The sequence below is a fragment of the Phaenicophaeus curvirostris genome, chromosome 14 (assembly GCF_032191515.1).
Source record: "Phaenicophaeus curvirostris isolate KB17595 chromosome 14, BPBGC_Pcur_1.0, whole genome shotgun sequence".
NCBI lineage: Eukaryota > Metazoa > Chordata > Aves > Cuculiformes > Cuculidae > Phaenicophaeus > Phaenicophaeus curvirostris.
This window is the reverse complement of record NC_091405.1, coordinates 18125745-18150790: the sequence shown is the minus strand read 5'-3', so window position 1 is coordinate 18150790 and position 25046 is coordinate 18125745. Positions and strand designations below refer to the sequence as shown.

Below are 25046 nucleotides of genomic sequence, written 5' to 3'. Positions count from 1 at the left end.
TGGATTCCTCTATGCTGGACACTTAAGGCTCTGCTTGATAGCGTGCTGGCCATCTCATTTAAACAACCAAAAGAGGTTGGAGCAGGTGATCCCTGAGGTCCCTTTCAACCTGTAATTCCTGTCAGCAGGGTTGGAGGGAGGCTGCCAGCCCTTCTCCACCTCCTAATTCAATGCCTCGAAGAGCGTTTGTCCCGTAACCCATCCAGGGAAGGAGGGCCAGGGGCTGGCTAGCCCTCCTGCTGCTGCTCACCTGGAAGATGTGTGGAATTTGCCCTCTTCCAGCAGTCAGGAATGTCTCTTAATTGTCATGACTGTTCCAAAAATGGGAGAGCAGCTTCACAGCGATGCTGTAGCCACTGTTACTGCTAGACGAAAGGCTTGAAATGCAGGAGTGCTGCCTTTTCATCTTGATGGAGACTGAAATTGCTAATAGCATGTAGAAAGTGGTATCCTGGTCTCCTCAGCTTCTGCGTCCATCTCTGCAACTTCAGTCATTGCTGCAGCCTCGGCTGGGAAAATCCATCACTCTGGCTCTTGCTTCAGAGCTTCAGGTAACCCCATAGTTACTCCAGTGATAAAAGTCTACGTAAATAGGCAGAAAGATCTGTTACTGTTAGTGGTTGCTTTCTCCTGTCTTAGGGCACCTTGGTTTTGTAGGAAAACCCAACATCCTTCAGCCTCTTTGACTTTGTAAATGATTTTTTCTCTCTGAAATATAGATTTCCTCGATGTAAAGGAGCAAGAGACTCGGAAGTAAGCTGGGTGCTTAGGCTGATCTTTGTAGAAGGGATTGTGCACCTCAAGAGTAGGAACTGGTAGACACAGAACTTGTGTTTTATACTTAACTGCTAGCAAGAAAATTGAGCCTGTGGTTATTATTCCTGAATCTACTATGGAGGAATTATTAACGAAAAGTATTAACAAAGCAATTATCACAACTCTCACATTCTCAAAACATTATGGTATCCCTTATTTTCTACACTTTTCCCACATTGCGTGTTGGTTTTTTTTGCATATCTGTCAGGTCTCACTATGTGGCAATACTCTGGGTAAAATCTAAGGTTTTGTGTTGCTGTCATCCTTTAATACTTAGCAGATCTTAGCAAAAGCAGCATCGCTTTACAAACTCTACGAGAATGAGAGACCTCTCGTGGAGTTTTTTAGGCGTTACATGTTTTAGTGATAACGCTTTTAGAAAATGAAGTGCCTGGTCGAGTTTTTAAAGGTTTTTTTTTTCCAGCAGAGGGAGACATCTGACCGTGAAATTCAGATATAGCCAGCATTCCTGTAGCTTGTTTTATCAATATAGGTATAAAACTCGATGTTCAAATTAACTAGTTCAATAAGTAATTTAGCTCATTGATTTTTGGGCATATCCTAAGTGCCATTACAAGCTACGGATATTTTAAATGCCATTACCTAATAGAAGGAATGTTTTAAGCACCTTTTATTGATTTTATTACTGCTTTATTTTGCTGTCTTGGTTTAAAATCATTTTAACCACTCTGTAATCAAGAAGAAATATATCGTTGGTGAAATACAGTCAATTTCCTAAAAACCTTTGACATCGTTAAATAAGGAATTACAGTTGTTAAATCATGTCAGGCAATAACCGAGGGACAGAAGAGATATAAAATTTGGAGCAGTGGGCCAGCATACCAGTAAGCTGTTTTGACCTTTGGCATTCAGACTCCGTATGTGACAATCATGCTTCAATTCTGTTCTTGGTTCTTACATCAGTCAGAAGAGATTTAAAATCCCAGCATGCCAGGAAGGTTGTGGGAGGATAAGGGAGTCTGATCTAGAGACAATTAAGGGGCATTTTAATGACCTGCTGTGACTTTTTGTTAAAATTAGTCTCTAACTTAGCACATTTGAAGTTTCATTTTCTGGATTGTATTGCTCATAGTTTAGTGTATTGATGTTACACACAAAAGGAGTAAATTGAGTCGGCTCATAGGGATTTCAGTTACTTCCCTTCCCAGCTCTTTTGACTTGAGAAGATTATCAGTATTATTGAGCTAATCAGCTGGTAGGTGCAGACTGGGAATACAGGCAATATGTTGCTTAATCAAAGAATTGAAAAGTAAGTAATGAATGTTGGTGCTCAATAAAAAACAGCTAATGAGTTGATTGCATTGATGCTTGATGTAATTTAACTGTAGAGTGGCAAACATCAATACTTATATATGATTTGGCTCAGGGCTGAGCTGAAACTCCAAGTTTAGAGAGGTTCTGTGGTATGTGAGCACCTGGTGGCTGATCTGAAAATGGGGAGGGAGTGAGCTGTGTTTTGTTGTTTAAATGGAACACGTGCTTCTATCATTTTTGGGCTTTGACTCTGTTCAAAAAAAACAGAAACAACCCCTAAAACTTACACATAACTGTTTTCAGAGGTTTAAGAATAATTTGTGGGTTGAAAAAGTAGTTTAAAAATCGAATTAATGATTATAAATGTTAAACCAACCTCTGGTCTTTGTTTAAGAATGGTCTTGATAACCTTGCAGGAGAAGTCAGCAGCAAAGAAGCACTGACCTGTTTGTGGAGATGGACACGTGCTATGACTGAGCTAGCTGTCCGTTCATGTAGCATCTGTTATGACCGCACTTTAAAAGAATGCTCTTTTGCAGAAAGTGAACACTCTTGAATGGTACCACCTGTAACTTCATTCTGAATTCACTTTTCGCCATTACTGTCTTCCTTTTGATCTGTTAGGTGTTGTAAACTCTCCTCACGTGCAAGGTACACTTACTGGTGGCACAGAAGGATGTCTTTGTAGGCTTTTCTAAGCCACAATCTGCTACTGTCGGCCACTGTGAAGCAGCAGGAAGAAAACTGTTGGTATCCAGATTCTGAGTGACTTCTACATCTTTTATCATGTCCTGATCTCTTTTTTCAGCCCTGAGGATCACAGTCCTACTTCAGGTACGTTGGACCTCCAGTCAGGAATTGGTTTTTTTTGCCTTTGAACTGTGGTGTAATTAGATGTTTCAGAAACTTGGATTTTATTTCTGAGACACGTCCAGTGTCACGTTTGGGCCTGGATCTTTATTAGATCGGTGGCATGTTCTCTGGGCAGCCATCACGCATGGCTTTGTGGACTCCCTGCTGAGGGATGCTTTTAGTGGCCTTATCGCTTGCCTTCTCCTTTCAGTCTGTCAGTGTTGGGAACAGGGGGGCATTAATGGAAATTTGTAATAGTGGCAAAACCAAATGGATGTAATTCTTTTGACAGAACCGCGGAAGAGTCTGATTATCCACAGACTAGGGAGGGCATACACTTACTGAGTGCATTCAATTTGTATTTCAAGGTGTTCTTTCCCATGATGAGTGTTAGAAACATAGCAGTGCTTTAAATGAAAATACCAGCATGGCACAGTAACATCCTGGGTTCATCAAAGCCGTGGTCTGAGCCTTGGATGGCTGTGCGGTAGGCCGTGCCCTCCAGACTTACTGCCTGCTTTGTGTATAGCTTTCAGTGTGTGGTTTTCCATCTTGCCTGAGAAAGAGCTGCTGTTTGCTGCTTAGTAGCCTCTCCTTGGGAAGAAAGGTTTGATGATCTGCGTTGCTGAGTCTCTCCCAGATAAAGAGGGTCCTCTACATACCCAGAGGGCAGGGTGTGTGAAGGAAGATTGCGTAAGCAGTGGTGGGCTGTGGGCTGGCCAGGCTGGGGGTTGTGGAGGAGGGTAAATCATGTAGGAGGCGGTAACACTTCAGTCTGATTTGCTGTTTCTCTGTAACGTTCTTGTGTCTGCTAGCACTAAGTGGCATCCTTGGGACTGTGGCTACGCTAGATCCGTGCAGCTGGGAAATATTCATGCTTGATACTTTTGATCCTAATCCTAAATGACACTTATTAATATGCTGCTTTAATGCTGATTGACACTGTGTACAAAATGGACGATGCCATAAAGAGTGTCCTCATCCAAACTGCAGTTTGCTTCTGAAGACCTCCAAATAACCATTCTTTTGCGAATGTCTTTTCTAGAATGTAATCTCTAAACTTTTAAATCTGTAATTATAAATTGATCTGTTCACTTTATGGTATGATCTTTGAATATTTGCGTTGTAGTAATTTATTGCTCTGTTTCCCTGTCGGGAGCTGTTGGTTGACCCAAAGGTACGTATAGAAACAGAACTCCTGGTACTTCACGTAATTTGGCCATTGTGAATATTGCTGCAGTTTCTGCCAACGGGTTTAAAATCTTTTGTCCATACCTGTGGGTTAGCTGGTGACTCAGGTAATGCTATCCGCCCTACAACAGAGCCACTGTGGAACTTTGATGTAGAACCATTGCTTTCTTTAGTTAAAAACAGTTTGTAGAAGTATTGTCAACATGTAATGTAAAACTATGGAAAAATCCTTCATGTCTTATACTGAACAGATTTTGTTGCCCTGTCCAGACATCACAGGTTACAAAAATGTCAGGGAGATTTTAAATTTTTTTTTTTTTAATAACTAAGTCAGTGACTTTAAGTTTTATATCTCAGTACAGAGAGTTTTGCTTATTTTATTCTCATGCCCTTGCTACAAATTGATTTTTTAAATAGTGGAAACAAACAGTTAAAAAAAGAATGCACAACAGGTTTTGGTCAAACTTATTTTTCCACACCTTGAGGACTAGCAAATTCTTTAATATGAGATTTTATTTGTACAAAGCAAAACTTCAAAACCACTCAAAAGCTTTCTTATTAACTGCTGTCAGTCCTTTGATTTACAGGGGCAATAAAGATCTAGAGGGGGCACATTTATCATGGAGTTCAGCACACCAGGAGCCATTTTCTCAAGCTGTAAAGCCAAGTGATAAAATGAGTTCTTTTGTTCTATAACCAAGACACATTCCCTGTTTTTAAAAATGTGTGTGTTGGACTTCTTTGCTTGTAGTTTGGCTGTGTTCCTGCAGTACATTTATAAATAATGAAAAATTGCTAACATGCAGATGCTGATGATGCATCTGGAACAACAGACTGAAAGAAAGAAACTTGCTTTTAACTTTGGTTTATTCGCTAACTTTTCTCCAGTGCTAATTCTTGTATGAATTTTTAATAGCGCTTTTAAAACTAGAGATGGGTGTGGTGTGTGGAGTATTTTAAAGTGATCATATACCTCTCTGCAAAGCTGAAATAATTCTGGTTAGGAAGTAGTAAAAATATGCTGTTTAAAATTAAGAGCCACGTTCCTAGGGCATAGTGCTATTTTGCAAGCTTCAGTTGCTTAATCTGTTTCTAAATTTGTATTTGAGTGACTTTTTGAGTGCTGTTCTTTAATGTTAGGGGATAGAAAAGTTTTAGCTTCTTGTCTAGACCAAAGTATTGGTGGCTTGTACGGACACTTCATTAGCTGACATAGCTGCGTGGGAGGAACTGTTTGCAAGAGTAAATATTCCTGCCTGTGAGCAAGGGGCTCAGGATCTGACTTTAACTTGGATACTAAAAAAAGTGAATTCTATTTTTCCCATATAAAAATGCTGCCACCTACAGTCTCTTCCTGGGAAGGAGAAGCATTGCTGCTTTTACCAGTCCACTGCTGAAGTCCAGTTATGCTCAGCTGTCTGTTGCTGTGGCACAGGCACCTGTGAAACAGAAATAGGAGAACAGACTTGCAAAAAGCACTTCCCAATATAATTTTGAATATAATAATCTTTAATTGTAAGTATAGAACTGTGTGAAGTTGCTCGTGATGTCTGGGCTCCAGCTGGGCCACTGTCATAACTTATGGAAGAGTAAGTCTGAAAAAGGTCAGAGGCATTAAACCTTGTTCATATTTAAATCAGCACCGTGCTGTGGTGCCCGTACAACTGCAGCGGTGCTGCTGCAGTGCCCATTTGTCCCCAAGCTACGCAAAGTGTGATGGATGGGCCTGCGAGGCGTTTTTGACAATAGCTGTTTTGTTGATTTTGTTCTTGGTTTCTTTTGTAGAAAGAAATCTTTAAGAAAAGCCATGCTGCAAGCAGATTGCACTCACAGCAAAGTTATCACGGAGCTCTGAATGTGGTGTTTTATGGGCAAAACCACTGAACAAAAGGACCAAAGGTGTATCTTGTCTGCTACTCCATCTTTGACCGTGGTCAGCAGCAGCTTTGTAAAGTAGCATTAGAACATGGCAACCAAATGGTGGTATTGTCAGAATAACGAATGTGGAACAACACAGGCCTTGCCAAATCTATTTATCGATCTGAAGCAAACACTCTTTGGCTGTACAAGGTGTGTGCGAGACAAACAGATTTTCATCCGCCATATTCTGCTTTAGTAGTTTGGAAGCAGGGCTTTTCCTTTTATCACTCTAGTTCATAGCCTATGAAAGCATATTACTGAGAAATTAAAGATGATATTTCTTGGTGGCTGACTTGTAGTAGTTACTTACCCAGAAGGAAGCAGCTATTACAGCAACTAAAAGACCCCAGCTGCTGTACTAGCTTATGGAGAACTAAAGCTTTGGTTGACCTGTCATGGCAGTATCTGTAGTGTAGGGATTCTGCCAGATGTCTTTGCTAATTTTATATTGGCACTTGGAATTTAACAAGAAAAGATGTGGTCTAGGAGGCCCACCTTTTCATATAGCAGTGTATTACTTCTGATACCTATATTGCAAAACCTTTAGTCCCTGATATTTAAGGTCAGAAATTATAAGGTGTTGTGTGTGGTGTGTGCTTTTTTTTTTTTTTAAACCCTGGGGCCTCTTATACTGTAGTGTCTTGAAAGATCCTAAAGCTTTGAGGGGGGAAAAATATTCGAATACTTTATTTTATGAAGCAGTTTTGGGGTCAGTTTTTCTAAAATGAATGCTTTTATGTTGGATAGTTTAAAGACCATCTGTTAACTGAAACCAAACGTAAGTGAAGTTGCAGTTATGTTTCCTATTAGTCCTGTATCTTTCCTATTAGTCATGTATGAAAGAATACAGAGACATCCAACAGAACTCAAAATAAAAATTGAAAAAGCAGATGTTGTAGAAACTGTTAGCTTGTTGCTTTTCTTTTACAGGAGCAAGTAATTATTAATGGATCACAAAAATAGTGTAAGACTAGTTTTGTAAACTGTTACCTAGAATCACAGCTAAGATGCATTTCTGATTATTGTATATTGCAGTTGAAAATTGGAGTATTTCACTTGAAGACACTGAAGAGGGTTTTTAAAAAATAGATCATGAATGTTGTGTCTGGAAGCATACAATGAAAGATAAAATAGAAAATTTTAAATGGTTATGCACTTCTAGTCTCTTAGGGATCATTTATTATGTTGTCATGGTGAGCAAGGAATAAAAAAAAATAAAATAAAAAGGCTGTTCCTTGGGTAGTTGTGACTTATTGGTAGTTATCTTTTACAAGAGTTCCATGCTGACTTAAGTAAAGATTTCTGAGAAAAAACCACAAACTTTATTTTTCAAATAAATTCAGTAAGAGCTCACAGCCTTCCATGACACCACACTGAATTATTATTAGTGTACACTGCTGTGAGAATAACACTCACTGCTGTTTAACAACAATGGCTTTCCATGGAATTTCAGAAAGTCTGTAGGAAAATGAAAGGCAGAATCGACTGCTGTAGAAGAATTAAACCAGTCCATCCTGAAGCCAGGATACTTTCATCATTACTCTATATTCTTCTGCAAGAAGAATAATTAACACCTACTGTATATGCAGGTCCATATGATTTGACTGAAGAATTTTTAATTGGTTCTATGTGTTAAGCAGGAGGTCCTCTTTTGCCTGAATAAAATCTCCTTAAGTATATTTCTTTTACACTTTCTCTTTTTCCATCCTTAACCTGCAGTCAAATATCAGGAATTTATATACTTTTGCCTATGTAAAGCTTTGTCACGGAGAGGAGAGGTTAATTTGTATGAATTATCCTGCTGCCGGAGGCGATTGGCATGTAGTCAGGGCGTTAGTATGGTACCAGCTGTCCAGGGTCTGAGGAGATGCCTCTCGGTTTTTTGTACAATCTGGTAGCTGAGGTGTTTCCCTGGGACACTGAATTTAGGAGACAGGACAAAGGTCCATCGGGTGTTGCAATAATCATTGCAAGGGCACTGAATTACTGTTGCCAAGCGTATCACTTCATTGTCCTCAAGGCCACCTTGCCCACATGGACAAATCCCAAGTGCTTACTACGAGTTCTTGGAGAAACCTTGGCCTCTAGTCCTGTGGAGGTTACACAAGCCATGTTGCAAATGTGTTGTTAGAGGGCACTAGGTTTAGGCTCCTGGAGCAACGAAAGTCTGGTTGATAGAAAATGGGCACTGTTGGGAAGACATTCTTGTCTGGATACCCAAAGAGTCATCCAGATTTAGTATGGATCTGTGTCAACAGCTTCTTTGCCTTAAACATGATACACAATCACACAGAAAACTTCTCTTGATATTTTGTCTTCGGGTACCCTTCAAATCCAAACCCTTTATAAGGCCTGTTTGCCAAGGCACTAGGGCATTGATCTCCTTCTTTTACATATACACTGGTGTTTTTCAGTTGGATACTTTACCAGCCCTCCTGGTTCCAGTGCCTTTTTTGTCACAACTTAAGAATAATGCAAAACCCACATCTTCTTCCAGCAGACAAAAGTGGGTTTACACCATTTCTCTATAAGCCCGATATGGAAAAATATGGAAAAAAATACAATAAGCCTCCATATATTCTTGCAGAGAAGGCCTATTTTAGGATAGCATTTACAAAGGCTTTATTGGTACTGCATTTCAATCTTTCAAAACTGTTTCTATAACTAACAGGAACTTAAAGCCTTGACATAAAGTAAATACATTTTAATATTAGGCAATTACAAATCCTATCTAGCCTAGGTCTGCATTTTATAGACCAAATTTACTGTTGTTCTCAATGCTGTGCTGTGTTAATTATGTTGTAACGAAACATCTGTAATAGGGATGTCATGTTTGTTTTCCTTACCGTAGAGAAAGAAGAATTTCTCCTATAGCTACAGCTGATGTGTTGGAACCAGCCTTGTGTTTAAGCCCTGCTAGATGCTGCCAAGGGGTACTGCGACCTGCAGCAGGTACGTGCCTGGCATCTCCTACTTGCTCCCTGGGCAGTCTGATGCCAGCTTCCCCCCTTGGATACTCCTCTCAAATATTCCCTCACCTGCACATCTAATGCCCTTCAGCCCAAATTTGACTGCATACACCCAACTCGACCAGTAGGAAGACCAACTTAATACGGGTTTCAGGAGAGAGATCCTTCTCCCTTTTACTTCCTCGTCCCTTTCTTTTCTGTGTTTTTATAATTTCTGGGAAGCTTGCATCTCTGGGTAGAGATCACTAAGAAACTGATACAGTTTTGTTGAAGGGGTTGTTGAAATGCGCACTTGTGACTGAAAATGTACTTGTACCCCTCTATGTGTCTCAAATACTCGCATTTACTGCTAGCAACAGCAATTCATGTTGCATACAGTGATTTTTTTTTTTTTCTCATATTTAAGAACTTCTGTGCCGCCTTATCTGTATCAGGCTGTAAACAACTGTGATTTGATATACTTTGCTGTGTTTCTCATGCATAGATTAAACACCAATATACATAGATATATTAGTTAGTAACCCAGTAGGTTAATGTAAATAAAACCAATCTTTTTCACTTTAGTTTGGCCAAATACTGGTTGAAACTATTACCATACAGTCTTGAAGGAAAGGGGATAATCCTCTCTTGATTTTTTTAAAAAAAGGTTTAACTATCATTATAACATGATTTAAAAGTGCATCTGGTTTGCACTGACATATAGAAAATTCTTTCTGAAGGTGAATCTAATTAGTTGTGTTACTGTCTGTAGGTTTTTAATAAGTGATAATATTTACATAGGGCAGACTTACAGAGTACTTTAAGAGAGATGGATGTTTTTTAATATCAAGAAATCCCACACTACTTTGGAATCAAAATAGGAAGAACAGAGAGTACAAAACATGCTTTTGTTTTGTCCTGCTTTGAAAAATCTATTGTTATTTGTTTATTTCCTTGTTTTCACAAGAGTCTATTGAGGTAAGAGTAGAGCGGATGGTGTAGGTGTATAAATGTTAGAGAACAGAAGACTGGAGTTGTGCAGAGGGGGCCTCCGAGATCAAAGGGCGAGAGTCATTTACATTTAGTGAGGGAAAATGTTATACAAGGTGAGATGATCTTTGAATGGTGAACTCTTAAATTGCTTCTGTAATTGATAAGCTGATTGTTTATTTGGTGACTTTTTTTTTTCCCAACGGGAAGCAGTCTTTATTGGGGTTGCATCTTGGTGACCATCACCCAAATGCTGCTTTCATTTTAAAGCATCATGTACTATGTTTGTTGATGTAAACATGCGTAAGGTTTTACTAAAGATTACTTTCTCAGCTTACAGAAAAATGGCATTCTAGCTCATCCGTTCTCAGAATCTGGTGATAGTCCTTTAAATTTCCCTTTTTTCGTATTTGATTCTAGAAAAGGTTAATAAGTTATCCACCAAGCTTGGTAGAAGAAGATTTTTTTTAGAATATAATGTTAAGAAATGTTCTACTGGGGTATGAAGGTAACACCACAAGGGGGTACTATAATTTTATCAAATTTGCCTTGGTAGGTTGTTTTATTAAGGTAAAGTGATTGCAGCCTGCAGAGTTAATTTTAATATGCTAATACACCACAGCAAGCTGGGAACTTATACAAAATGATACAATTAATTTGAATTTATAGAAGATAGAGAAGCTTAGTAAGGTCATCTGTACGTTATATTAAGATTGCATATAGGCTTACCAGATTTAAAAGTCAGTTTTCTTAGTAGCAAGCTTTGGAAGATTGCTGTGTGTACTTTATTGACCTTTGCAGGAGGAAGTTAGCCTAGTTCTGCAAAACCTCCGTTCTATGAAAAGTTCATTTTCATGGGAGAAAAATAACCCTGTACTCTCTTGAGTATGGAAAACCAATGTTAGATATGTGTATGTGGTAATGGTTTAAAGCCTGTATGAAGTGGGAAATGCATTAGGACTTCAGATTTTTTACTATTATTTTCAATGAAAAAATACATCCTCTACTATTATTTTAGTGAAGTAGTTACTCTTGATTAAACCCTTTGATAAAATACATTAATATGACTTGTTGAGCACATGGGTACAGAAATTGTGTTGTTCAGTCTTGGGAAGGAGTGGATGTGACTCTCGGCTTGTTTTTGAAGGGAGGAATGTCAGCACTGTAAAATACCTGGGCTTTTGAACATTTATATCGCTGCTGTGCTCAGAGAACGCCTTCCTGAGTTCCAGAAGAATAGGGTAGAAATGAATTTAACAGAAACAGGCTTTTTGAAAATCTTGTTGTTATATTTGGCCAGGAAAACTAGAAGTCTAAAAACTAAAAAGGAACGAAGAATGAGGGAACTAAACAAGAGTACAGCAAAGCAAGAGTTATAGGCGACTAATGCTATCATTTTGCAGCCTATTGCAATATGGCTGTTTTATCAATCCAGAGCGGAATTTATCTGAGCAGTGTAACTGCTCCTGGTGCAGAGCAGCCATGATTTCAGGCTAGGACCCCTGAATGCATCATGCAGACGTGAAACAGCAGCACCACCAGTACTACGGAATGATTGGTGGAGGGCAGATGGGTGTTAAATCTCAAGGGCTGCCGTGGGGGATGTGTCCTTGTTGTCTTTGGTCTGCAGAGCCCAGTTAGAAAACAGGAAAGAAATAACATCGGTTGAACACCTGAGAAAAATATTTTCTCGCAATTTGTCATTCCTGTGATCTTGCTGAATGAGTTTTACTTTCACTAGGGTTTCTGAGATCACCATTTCCCCCCAGGATATAGAAAAAACAGGCTGATTGTCAACAAACCAGTCAAGAGGCAAGTTTGCCAGAGACAATAATTGGCAGTGATGTAAGAAAATGGGATTTTCCAAATGCTTTTAGAGATGGTTTCAGTGGCTGTTTGCAGTCTGTTATTACAATCCACACATGGCATCTGGGTATATTGAAGGGTACCCTGAACAGACAGGGTCACTGTTGCAAACCTGGTATTGGTGCAAGGAGGTGGATGTGTGAAACCCAAAGTCTTACCAAGATTGATCCAAGTTATTAGCAAAATCTGCCAGATTTCTCCTTTCTGAAATCCGTGTAATGTACAAGCCTTGGAGAAATGAGGACTGTAGTGGCACTGTCCTTGCCAGTGGGACTCTCTCCTTTATCTGTTCTGTAAACCAAGCAAATCACAAGTGTCCGTGCATTTTGAGTGCTTCTTATTGCTGAATTTTTGTCCCTGTGTGAGGAAAAAAACATAAAATTGAGTGTGGCTTTTTGGCATAGTGTATGGACTCTGACATTTTAGAAGGTCATAATGAGTCAGCTTTTGCAGAAAACAGGTCCTGTTTTACTGGGATCACTGTTTATAATGATTTCCCAGAATCTGACTTTCTCCTAGAGAGGAGAATTTTCCTCCAATGGCGACAAAATGCTGTTCATTCTTGTCATGGTTTTCTGTGGTCATTCCTTGTCTTTGTGTTGAACGTGTCCAAGGAGCATTGTCAGAACAGCATTAATGAAGCAAGGTGGCCTGTCTTTGTGTTCTGCACCTTCCACAACAGGAAGAGGAGGCTGGATTTAAGGACTTTTGAGTAATAATAAAAGGGTACGATTTCACTGGGTATGAGTTTTGTCTCAGTTAGGAAGATTGCAGGAAAAATGTGGCAAAATTGGGAGTTCTAGTAATACAAATGTTTATTCACAGAAATCTTGAATGTAATGTATTTCCAAGAAAAAACAAATGAGTGCGTTCTAGATTTGTATAACAAATTATTGGTATTAAATTATCAAATTATATGCACAATTAAATTTTCATTAAATAAAAAATAATGTGTGCAATATTATGATAATTTTCTAAAGTATAACAAGTTTCGAACTTTAACAGCACCATGCACTGTGCCTCTGCTTCTCAAGGGACTAATTTTAAAAGTAAGGCATTCAGCAATTGAAAAGGAAATTATAAAATTAGTCACTTGAGTAATTTAAAGATGCAAATAAGTATCCCAACTGTGTTGATACCAGATTTAGTTGAATTTACTAGGGCTGCTTAGACCCTATCATCCTAATTATTCCAGCTTTGTGTCAGACTTAAAGCAAAAAGATTTATCTGTTACAGAAGTTTCTTGTGGTACTGTATTACTGTATTGTGTGCTCACTAATGCACTTACTGGCAAAAACTTATTCCAAGATTTTTTTCTTCCTAATTAGAAGAACAAAGGCCATCAGGGCTGCTTTATCATTGCTTCTCGTAAGAATACCAGAGATTTGAAAGCACTTTGATTTTCCTTGCCAAGCTGAAGTGTAATGCATGTATATTCTGATATTAAGTGATACAGCATGACTGATTGAATTCCATGTGTTGGAGTCTGTTATGAGTTCAGTAAAAATCACCTGTAAGAACGATATGTCAGGTTGGACCTTCTGTGTGCTGAAGGTTGCATGTACCTTCCAAACAAGGTGTTGACTGGAAGCTTTAAGTACAGTAGGTGGTTCATAATCATTACTCTTCCCTGTCTGTATCGTGTTGATATGCAAACACTATAACAAGGGATCTGGACACCTCTGCTGTTCAGGTATAAAACAAAGTCATTCCCCTGGTTGTCTTATACTCCACGATGGATGGAGACAACCAGCATAAAGGAGGAGGTGCTAGCAGGACCATGAGCAATGGCTGCACACACCTTGCCTGTCCACTGCAGATTTGTTGCAAGTGTTATGCCAGTGGAGGGTTTGGTCTGAAGAGACACAATGAGGTACATGTGATATTTGTGATACTTCTGTGCCAGAACTGTATTGTAGGAGAAGGTGGAAATATTGTACTTCAAAATGAATTGACAAACATCTTTTATGGAGTAAAGATAAGAATTCCACAGGGAACAAAAAATAATGGCAAAGCCCTTTATAAACTCATAACTCTGTAAGTGATGAAATACCTTAGAAAACATGTGTAGTTTTGTTTTTTATATAGTAAAGAAATCAGCAGAACTAGGAGGATGGATCTGTTCTATTAAAAAGTGAAGAAAATTATCCTTGAGGCAACTTTTTAAATGGGTAGAATTTGAACAAGACTGTGTTCATCAAGGCTGTAGAGAAGAAGATTGTAGGAATTATGATGTTATGTGATGAAGACATTGATTAAGGCATTTAGTTGTATGGAAAGGAAAAGTCATGTCCTAATAATGTCAGGCAGGAGGAGTGTTAAGTTAGATTTCATGGAAGAAACATTGAGGAAAAAATGAGACTTGAGTAATGGCCAGATTAAGTCTAAAAAATAGCAGATGGTGATCACTGTTTGTGAAGATGTGTTGCAAGAAACAAGAAATGCCTGAAGGTACAAATTGAAAGACATACTTGGTAAAGCTGATGTTAGTCTTATGGTTGGACATGCACATGAGAGAAAGGGACTATGATTTTAGTTTGGACTGGGGAGACAAAGCGGGCGGAAAGAGATGGAGGAGACGTGTTGATTTGAGTGTAACAGTAGAACCGTGCTTGAGAGTAAATTTGTCTGAGGAGCAGGTACATGGCTGAACCATAACAGCCTTCTTGAACGTTGGCAGATTCTCAGCTGTGTCCGCAGTCCGTACACCTTGTGCATCAAGAAATGTTACTGATGTGGCTGCAGCTCTCCGATTCTCTGTGCAGGACCATCCCCGTGCAGATTGCAGCTGGTTGAGCTCTGGCTTCCTGCTGCCCTCTGGGGACAGACAACTTGGTTTTCTGTCATGCCTTTCCCAAGGAGACTTTCATGGTGGAGAAAATGGAATGGGGTTTGCCTCCTTTGTGTTGTTGCCCAACTGGCATCAATTAAGTGGAGTAGGGCAATGAATCATCCTTGTAGATTGGTTGTTCACTTGTCTGTTTGAGGTTTGCTGTGATAATCCTGAGTTTGGCAATCCTCTGCCTTTCGTTGTTTTGTGTGGGTAATGATTTTTTTTCCCTCAGAGCCGTCTCCTTTCATGGTATTTGTGTTGACATTAAAACCTATCTGGCTACCATGAAAATATAAATATATTTTAGAAATCTTATCTACAAGAAACTAGCTAAACCTTGAGAGGAATGGTGATGAAAATAAACACATGACCCAATTGTGCATGTAGGACTGTTTCCAGGCTAGTATTAATCTTAAAAGTATGTGAATACAAAACATTAAGATAAGAAGTCAGAGACCAGTCTCCACCTACATAAAGTCCAGGAGCTCCCTGCTGAGCTTTGCTCGACCAGCAGGTGTAGAAGTTATGTTATTAAATTGATTTAGACCTCATTATTGGCATTTGGATGAGCACTCAGAGGATGCAAGGCATTTTTTTGAAAGGTATTTTAGTGATAAAAGGCTGTGTCAAGCAGACGTTTCTTCTTATTTTTTGGCATAACTTTTTAGATTTCCCCCCTCCGGAACTGTACATAACCACCACATTTTCCAAATGTGGATAGAAATGGAGATAATCTTTGCAGCTGTGGATGTTTCTTTGTATTAGTTGAAAGTAAAGATTCACATAGGGCTTCTCTATAAAGAAGGTGCGGAAACAAATAAGAACAAGTGTTAATTCATGTACACAGAATTTGCGTCCGCACAGCAGGTGAAAATGCTACATTAATGCTGGAAATATCTGTCCTGCTGTGTAATTTTCCTTCCTTTTTATTACTTCAGTGTTTGGTCTCGTATGAATGCACCATACTTATTTGCATGTTATCGCAATGGATTCCTATTTGCTTCTTGTTACCCATATACAGAGATAGAGGCTCCACGTGGCCTCAATAAAACATTCAAATGAAATACTATGTGAAACATATCTTGGGTTTCGTAGTGCAGTATCTATATACATAAATATTATTTTTAGTCTATGTTATTAATTGCACAGAAAAAATGCTAAATAAAAAGAATGTTGTTTAAATGTAATGTCAAACACTTCTAATTATGGCAATGCCAGAAGCAGTGTTCATTCAGGATCTCCATGAGATTAAATTGAAAACTATCTAAACTGTGTGACTTAGAGTGCTCGACAGCGCTAGGTGCTTTATGTGTAAAACCAAATCCCATTAACTTAGTATCTGAAGAGACATAGCGCTTTGCAGATGACAATCCTCTTTGCAGGCTGGAGGTCAGTATCTGTGGAACAGACAATTAGCGACTACCTCTGGCAAGTCTGATTTAACCAAGGGGTAGAAGTCTCTCCAGGGGCAGAGTGAAATTCAGTCCTACAGGGATGGACTTAGTTGTCTGTAACAATCAGACTTTTCTTGCTCTTGCTGCCGCCAGACCAGCCTGACCCATGTCTCAGAAACTGTTAGCTGTGGCCATGGTACCACCATGGAGCTCCATAAGTTGTCTTTGGTCAAACGCTTGTTTTCAGAAAGGGACCCGTATCTTGTTCTGTAAATGCACAGAGATGGAGAAGCCAAGGCCTTTTCGGGAGTAGCTTCTCCATGATCAGTTATGTCGTCACCAAAACTGGATCTGAATGTCCAGTTCGAATTAGCCTGTTTGCAGTAAAAAAGTGTCTTTCTTTGGTCTCCTGGGAGTGCAGTGGCTGTGTTGCAGCTGGGGTAGGACAAGAGGAGTTGGTACATCAGTGCAGGCTGCTTTGTGTGGCCCCAGCTCACACTGCTGTTAGGCATTTCAGGTATACAGTGCTGTTGCTTTACATGTCTTCCCACTGGTTTTCAGCTGCATGATTTTATTTTATTTTCAGAAGAAGGAAGTCTGGTCCTGTGGTGGTCCCGAGGTCAGTTGCAGATGTGCTGGGTGCCTCTCTGGGTGCCTCAGGCTGTATTCTCCATCTCTCTGCTGTGTTGTCCGGCTGCACTAACATTGCAGGCATCGAGGGCAGAGTCTTGTGCCAGGTTTCCACAGGACCTAACAAATAGTGCTGATTGTAAATCTGCCATGTGTTATAAAAGTCACATAAACTTAGCATATAAAATAATACAGTATTATTTGAGGATTGGATACAAAAATCTCTGTAGACAAGGTTTTGTTTTGTTTGTGTCCAAATTACTGGCTGTGTTAAGCCTTTGTGTGTGAATAACAGTGAAATCTTAGAAATGTGTGTTCCAGAGATTTATTCTGTTCTTGTTCTCTGTTGTATCTGCAGTCGTCTTGTCTTAAGTTATACACTGTGGAAATAATTCCTTTTATTTTTTTTATGTGAATAATGACAAAGAGAACATTCAAAATTCTAATTAATTTGATAATTTGGTCTTTCTATCCACACAAATTTCCAGTCAAAGCTTGTTATTCTGGAGAAGCTGGATGTGATACATGTCATGCTCTGTTTTGATCTGTATATTTGCCTACCTATTTTATTAATGTGGTGTTATCCTCTGAAAGGGTCGAACAAAGGCAGTGTATGAAAGGGAATATCTTTTTTAAAAAAGGGAAATGAATGCAGTAAGTGGAAGAAGGGGGAAAGCACATAAAAAAAAGACAAGCATCACATCAGTCATTTTAAGTTACTCTTCTCGACTGCTTTATGTGGCACTTGCATCTTCCCAGTGTGTTTTTCTAATAATGCTCTATGTATTTTACTTGACAGAGCAGGTACTTGAGATCTGTACTTCGATATATGTGAATAACAAAATGGGTTTTTTATTTAAAATTTGTATTTTTACACTGTTTTATGCAGCAAAGTGTTGAATTGGTGTCCTAATACAGCAAAGTGGCAGGTCAGTAAAGCGTGGTTGTAGTCAGAATGCTGACTGCAAAAGTGACATCATGGAATCCTCATTCTATTTCAATGATTCCAACAGAATTGCAGTTTACAAGCTAAAATCTGATGCCCCCCCAGCCTTCTTCCCTTAACTGCAGTCTCTGGCCTCTGAAAACTTCGGTGGGAAGCCCGCCGAAGGGCTGTCTGGGACCTTGGCTGCCGGTCAGGATCCTTTTTCTCAGTTTTCTAATGCAAAGTGCTCAGTGTCATCTGTTGCTGGAGAATTTCCTCAGCTGTATACAACTTCCCTGGAGCCTTAGGTGTTGGTGAATTAAAATAGTGCTGAACTACTCCAAGATGTATTTAAGACTAAGCTTGCAGTCCTATTCCGAGATACCAGATCCACGGATGTTCCTCACATTTAGGCCTTACTGAGTCAAGCTGAAAATGTATGCAGGTATTTTTAAATCCTTGAAGTGCTTTACAGAGCAATTAGTTTAATGTGAAGAGCAGAGGTAAATGGAGCAGCAGATGTGTGCTTGGTTATAGCTCAGTGTAAAGAAAAACAACACCCTGAAGAATGGGGACACACGGCTTCTGTGAGAAGCCTGCTGCATGTTTATATTTTGAAATAAAAGGACTGTTAAAAACTTAAGTGAAATGAATCTTATGAGCAGAAAAAAGCAAGTTGTGCACATTCATACTTGTCTTTCACTTTACCACGTACTGCAAGGTTGGTCACAAACCTGGAAATACGTGAATTTTCTATGCTTTTTTTTTTCTGGAGAGACCTTTGGGGAACAGTGTGCAGGTGTAACTTTTTACAGTGAAGTGAAACTAAAGAATTTCAGTGTCCAGGTCTTCTATCTCATGTACAGGTACCCATTACTTGCACAACTGCTTTGTCTTATACTGCTGGTCTTTGGGAGTTGTGCAGACGCTGTGCTGCATTTCACAGCTTGGCTTTGCTTGTGGTTACTGGTCTGTCAGAGGCAGAACTGTGGCAAAGTAACGCTGAAATGTGCTGACTGGTATTGTGAGAGGTGATTGTTGTATTCTTCAGGTCTACATTATTTTCATTTGGCTTAGTGGGTTCTCAGTGTTTTAGAAAAGTTCATCTTTCAGACCTTCAATACACAATAAAATATTTAATAATTTAATCAGAAGTTCAAACTAGGTCTAGAAATGAGAGTAGTCTGGATCCTGAGGAGAAAACTCGGTGTCTCCAGGCTGTATCAATACCAGCTCTTTAAAGCTGAGCTGGGTTTTGGCTGCGCAGGTGACCTTGGGGCATCCCTGCATCTCTGAGTCAGCGGGGAAACTTCAGATTCTTCTCTTGGTTGTTTTTGAAGCTTTTATTGGGCAGCAAAAATGTCACTTCAAAAAGCTGTGGTTAATGAAGTTGTTGATGTGCAAAGAATGAATTAGATGAGTTAGCTTTCAAAAATATGTGTTTGTTCGTATTCTGACCTAAAAAGTCTATTTTTTTGTTCCCTGATGTCATGGGGCCAAACTCTCTCTTCGTTGACTCTAGAAAGAAGACTGTGATTGTGATGTGGTGTTGGATGCATTGAGAACTGCGTAATTAGCGTCTGAAATCATTGCTTAATAGCTTGTCTTCATAAATTTATTTTCCCTTCTTCTGGAAAAAATGTCGATATTTTAAGCATTTTAACTGTTCCTGCTTATTTTTTTACTTCCTTTTATGACATAAAAATTCAGTTTGCTGGTTCATTTTGAGCCTGACTGGAAGGATAAGTTTGTTTATTTTGGCAGCTTAGTTGTAGATCGGCCAAGAGGAAAATGAAAAACTCTAGCCTGTAGGCATTCTGTGTGTGCTTATCTAAGTACCGCTGGAGCAGGGATAACTGTCTCTTTCAGGGTGGAGAATCCACTCTGAGCAGAAAAACAGCTGAGGAGAAGCCTCACTTATTTATATTTTCTTGTTTGTTGGGGATTTTTTTTGGTTTTTTTTTTTTTTTTTTACTGTATCATTTATGCATGGCGTCTGGAATATGACAGGTCTGTTTTCAGTATTGCCAGTGGGGCAGACACACAAACAGTGAGCTGAGGAAATGGTCTGAAGTAGTTTTGCCCAACAGAAGTTTAAATCAATATATTAAATATTTGATTTTTTTTCTTCTCCTAATGTTTTGAAAAGAACTTGAGACTGTGTATCTTCTATTTGAATTTTAATCTAGCAGTGAATCAGAAAACAGTAACAATTTATGTAGGTTCCTTTTTTGGTGTTATAACTCAAAAAAGGGCATGCATTCCAGCGGGGTGGGCACAGTCAGCTGGTAGCCTTGGCTGTGCTCTGTAGAAGCCATCAAGGACAGGTGTTGGTAGGTGTTATTGCCGAGATCCCAAACATCTCACAAATCTTACCAATACCCGGATGGGACATGTGCAGGATGCAGAGGGAGTTTTGCTGCCACCTCTGACTCCATGAAATGCTGAAGCATCCTCCGTATCCTGTTTTTCTCTGGGTGACACAAGTGCTATCAGCGGTCACCAAAGTGTAGAGCTTTGCACTTGGGAGCTGGCAGGTAAGTTAGGAATGGCTAACTCCTGCTTTAATAGGATTTGTAACACCTGGACCATGCTGTGTGCTACCATCATGATGTGAGATACTGAACAACTTTATTTCAGGAGTCCTGCGATGCTCGCTCTTAATTTGCTTTTGCAAAGTGCAGGGAAATTGAACATTGTATTTCGCATTAAAACAGTTTAACTATATTTCTGAACTTTCCAACAAGTTTTATTGCTTTGCATCGTGCTTTAGGTGCTGTTTATCACTGGGGGAAGTGGGGAAATTTCTTCTTTCGAGGGATGATAAACATGCAAAATCCTAATTTATTAGGAGTTGATAAAGGTTCAAATACTATTGCTGTTCTGTTAAAAAAAATACTAGTGAGAGAGAGAGAAGAAATTGGATTGAAAAAGTGAGGGACCTATGTGTGTGGAGTTTGTTGTTTTTCTTGTTCTTTGCTAAAAGGCATCTATTCTGTCTGCTAAGGGACTTGGGCATTATTTTTATGTCAGTTCTTTCACAAATAAACTATTCTTTCTGTTATTCTAATCATACACGTACACTAAAGCCTAATAAAATTCTTCCTTGTGTATCTGAGAGAAAAACCCTATTCTTTTGTTTTGGGAAGGCCAGCGGCTGTGGCTCTGGTGGATTAGCAGATGAGAAGCTTATTCCAGAGAAACAGCTCTTTCAGGAAAATTACTTTGACAGAAAACTCTTAATTCATGTGACCAGAATTCACATGCCTTAGCAGTAATGGTGACTGGCTTCAGTTAAAAATAATTCCAGTGGTAGATTTGGCTTTTGCTCTACAGCCGTGCCCTGGCCGTGGATCTGTCCTGCTGCTGGGGGGGAGAAGTCCCTGATTGGGGTTTGAGAGGCCTTTTTTTGCTGGGGAAAAAAATTAATTATCCCTCTCCTTTTAGCTCGATCTCTTTTGGGAGCCAGAGCCATGAGCAGCGGGCAGCCTCGCCATGGAGGTGCTGTGTCTCACGGCCGTGCTGTGGGGAGGCCACGAGCTGGCAGGCGTCAGGCTGGAGCTGCACCGCTTCACACATCTGCTTGTAACGAACAGTCCAAGGGGCCATTAAGGCATCAAATGCTGCCAGCGGGTGGCTGTGTGCTAGACCAGCTGCTGGTGGCGTCACCCCTATGGCAGGTACCTGATATGCCCCCACAGTAGGGTGGAGGAGGCTGGACTCGAGTGCAACTCCCCAGTTCCCATACTGGAAGAAAGCTTCAGTATTTTCTGGTTGTCTTTAAATTGTTAAAGAGTCTTTGAGGGGAAGAGGGATAAAAAACCTCTGGGAGAAGTGATGCTTTTGTTGGTCTATTCTTTGTGGCCAGTACACAGTACTCAGCATCGTTCCCCGCCTTCTTTTTGTACTTGTAATAAATTCAAATTGTGGATTTAATGCCGCTTTGCTACTGTAAGTTGTGTGCCTCAGGGAGCACCTTTCCACTGACTCATGTTTTTCCACTCTTAATGTATGTGGTGGGACTGATGGAGTTCTGGGCTTTTGTGCCAGGCTGGGCGGACCTGGCTGAAGGAAAAACAGTTTTACTCTATCTTATTTGGGACTAACCCTAATTGTATTTCCTTACACTGCAGAAGTGGATTTCTCTCCCTCCCGTCTCTGATCCCATTGCATCAGAAATCATAGGTTGTGATTAAATAAAAGCAAAAAGTCTGTGGTGTCTGATCCACGTGTGCTGTGGGGACAGCTGGGTGGGGTGAGAGTTTCTGTGTGTGTGCTTTCCTATAAAAGTTCGGGAAAAATCGATTTGCAGAATCAGGATGAGTCCCAGTGCAGAATTCATGTGTAAAATGGGCCTGCTGCTGTGGTTAATTGGGCAGGAGAAAGGCAAGGTGGCATGAACACCTCATACTGCTGTGCCACTGGAGTATTATCAAGGGGATGTCCCGGTGCTGGAGCTGACTGGGTGCCCAGTCTGGGGGTGAGGGATGTCCCCAGGGCTTAGCATGGGTAGGTCTGGTGGGCCAGGTGGTGCTGGGTGCCCTGGCCAAGCCTGGATGGAGATGCCCGAGCCTTGCCTGGAGAGGAATGCGCCCAGCAGATTTTTCCCAAAGGAAACATGAGGAAAACATCTTGTTTTAAGAGAGATATTTAATATGTTTTTCATATTTGGAAAGCAGTTAATGTCTGGGAATGTCCTTTTGCTCCCTGACCAGCGTGATTGATATTACTTTTGATCTTTTTTTAAAAAAAAATTTAGATTAAAAGTGATTTATCTGCAATGAAAGCAACAGCAATTGCTTGCTCTGTATTAATGTTTAAAGTTTCTTTCTTTGAAGCATTATTTCTGGGAGGGAAAAGTTTTTTAAAATAAACATGTTTCAAATTATTTTTAGATTAAAATACTTCATGGAAGGAGAGCTGAATTTTAGTGTTCAAGCAGTAAACCAGGAAGTCAGGACTTCGGGGAAAACACAGATGTAGAAAGGCCAAGTGAAAATGCGCTTTCAACTGACTGAAGGTAATTGAACAGGATGCCTAACGAAGACACTTCTGTTACTGTGCCCAGGTGGGTTTGTTTGCTGCCTGTGCTGGGGCTCAGCTGGTTGTGCAGGGAGATGTACCAGCTGGCGGGCAGAGGCAAGGAGAAGGTGCAGGGCTTCACCAAAGCAGGGTGGGATGCACCCAGCCATCACACGTGGGAAAGTCTCGCCTGTTCTGCTGGTTTTATAAAGTGTCAATAAAACTTCCCTTTGCAGCGCATCATCACGTGTTTTATATAGGATTATAAATACACGCTCAAATAATTCAGAATGTGCCTGAAAAGCTGTATCACCTATTTTTGTAGCTTTTTTCGCCTGTGAAGCTAAAAGCTTCCTTTTCCTAGTAATCCATGCCACAGTCTGGCTGGGAACCACCTAACAGCTAAACACTGCTGAAGGTTGCAGGATGGAGATCATAGCGTTTTTAATATGTATTAATTGTACCAGGGACCCTTCTGGAGCCAGCAAGAGGCGCCTGAGGCTGGGAACAGTCCAGGGCTGCAAAGCCAGTCTCACTCCTGCACCAAAACCAGGCAGCTGCTGAGGCCGAGCATTGCTCACTCTGGCTGGAATGCTGCTCATGCCTGGCTGCACTGGAGGGGGCAAGAGAAAATCCTGATTTGGTTCTTTGTTTGTCTCAATTCTTTAAATGTTATCTCAGCTCCCATGTTAACTTCTAGAGCGGTGATAACTAGTGATCCCTCTGGCACCTGTACATGGGGTTTTGCATGCTCAGGTGTAAATTGTGGGTGATAACGTGCGTGAAGATAAGGGTACGTTTAGCTTGGCTACTCGGATACAGAATTAAGATTCAAACGAGATCATGTGCCACTATTTATTTGGTTATGAGGCATGCTTCCCCTTGCTTAGTTCCTTTATGTGCTTGGGGTCATGCCTTGCTAATAGGCTCATTTCACTAACTCCGCCCCTTATTTTCCCACCTAAAACCTGCACCTGTTCATGCATGTTCAGCTCCTGACAGTTGTTTGTTGGTGCCTGGGAGCTGTATGCATTATCAGGGTGGGCCCTGCAAACCCCTCCTGTTCAGCGCTGAGGCCCACGTGCAGTTGTCTGGGCGATGAGACCTTCGTGTTAGGTGTGATGTTGAGACAGACGGGTCCTTTTCGTGGCGTGCCACAGTGAGGAAGGATGGAGGCAGCAGCTGTTGTCGCAGGCAGAGACATCACACCGGCGTTACGGCCAGCGGGACTCCGGCCTAAGGTTTGCACAGTTTTGGTACTCATTGTTAAATACTTACTTTTACACATCAATTTTTTTCAGAATGTTTTTAGAGATAACAGGTGAGTTTTTTTTTGTTTGCTATTGTTGTAATTTTATGTTTTATTTTAAGACTAAATTCTACCTTATAGTAATACTGAAGACCATTTTAATATGATTAATCCTAGTAGACAAGAGTTCTTTTTACTCTGAAGTAAGTTTTCTACAAGTGCATTTGCAGAATGCATTGAGGTCATTATTCATGTTGGTATTTTTCACAACACAATTAAATGCAGTAGATGTTTCCGGCTGCAAACAGGGACGTTTTATTTGTGGTACTATTGGCAGTACCTGATGTCCCTCGGACTGGCTTGGCTCGGGTGCTTGGTCACTTTGCTGCAAGGGCTTGCAGGGGAGTGCTGTGGCGCTGGGAAGAGCTTTGTCAGGCACGTGAGTTACTCAGTGTGAAGGGTCTGCTTTCAGGCAGTGACCTTTGTGAACGCTGCTGGTTACCTATGAACTTAAGTATTGCAAGTAAACAGGCTTCAATTAGTTCAACTTGTATTTAATTTAGAATTGCAATCATAAGTAAATTCTGTTGCAGGAGAAAGTATGATTTTTAGGGAAATAAATCTTCATTACGCGTAAGTAATATTTCAGTCTCTTTCCCCTCGAGCTCTGATCAGTAAATGCTTGATTTTTGGAAAATCTTAACAAAAGGAGCTTGTGATCTGTATGTCCAACTAATGAGATAACACACAGTTGCCAAAATTTTGCATTGTTGCTGTGTGAAATATTCAGATTTAGTCCCAGGTCACATCTGTGGAATGTATCTGATTTGTAGGAAAAGTGGGTGAAAGCTGCCCAGGGTGGTATTTTATAGCTCTGGTCAGGTGCAAACCCATCCACGGGGGAGAGCAGAGGGCAGTCAGTGGTTCAAGGAGACCAGGCCTACTGCCCCATCGTCTCATTCAGTGGCATGAGCATGTTATCATGCCGGTATCACTTGAATGGGAGTCCAGAAACCAGTGTCTCCTGGGCAGTCAATGGTACTGAATGTCCAGCTGGGATGCACTGAGTTTGATTCTTAGCTTTTTCTTCTAATTGCTTTCTGCCTCTGGCTATGTTGCGTCTAATTAATAATAA

At 40.3% G+C, this 25046-nt stretch overlaps 1 long non-coding RNA gene across 2 annotated transcripts; it reads left to right on the top strand.

Annotated features, from left to right (window-relative positions):
* Positions 1-96: 96 nt before the first annotated feature.
* LOC138726473 (uncharacterized) lies at positions 97-23737 on the top strand. Of its 2 annotated transcripts, XR_011338447.1 has the most exons (4): positions 97-551; positions 8906-9006; positions 22536-22660; positions 23655-23737. It is a non-coding gene; the product is annotated as an uncharacterized lncRNA (long non-coding RNA). The 2 variants fall into 2 exon arrangements; XR_011338446.1 differs by lacking the exon at positions 23655-23737 and having other exon boundaries at positions 22536-22834.
* The last annotated feature ends 1309 nt before the right edge of the window (positions 23738-25046 follow it).